Below are 531 nucleotides of genomic sequence, written 5' to 3' on the forward strand. Positions count from 1 at the left end.
GAAGAGATGCGCAAGGTAGGAAATGCAGCTGGAGCTCCCTCAAATAAGAACCACACACACCTTACTTAAAAGGAGGCTGTTCTTTCATTGGCCGGGAATCGGACCCGGGTCTCCCGCGTGGCGGGCGAGAATTCTACCACCAAACCACCAAGTCTTACCTGACTCGAGGAGATGCGCAAGTCTAGGAAGAGATAAACTGAATAAGTTCCATAGGCATTTGATGAAAAGAAATGGATTAATGAATCTCTGAACAGAGGGGAGAAGAGGGGAGGTCAATGTCAAAAGTCAGAGTCGTTATCTTCTGTAGCCACCAGCTTCCTTAAGAACTACAGTGCATCTCATCCTCCTGGACTGCACCAGATTTGTCAGTTCTTGCTGGGAGATGTTACCCCGCTCTTCCACCAAGGCACTTGCATGTTCTCAAACACATCTGGGGTGGGGGGGCACTTGCATGTTCTCAAACTAATCTGGGGTGGGAGGGACACTGGGTTACATGCTGTTTGACACTGCCATGACGATCAGCGGTCCATC

This window comes from Sinocyclocheilus rhinocerous, unplaced genomic scaffold (genome assembly GCF_001515625.1).
Source record: "Sinocyclocheilus rhinocerous isolate Xijiao unplaced genomic scaffold, SAMN03320098_v1.1 scaffold13409, whole genome shotgun sequence".
In the NCBI taxonomy this organism is placed as follows: Eukaryota; Metazoa; Chordata; class Actinopteri; order Cypriniformes; family Cyprinidae; genus Sinocyclocheilus; species Sinocyclocheilus rhinocerous.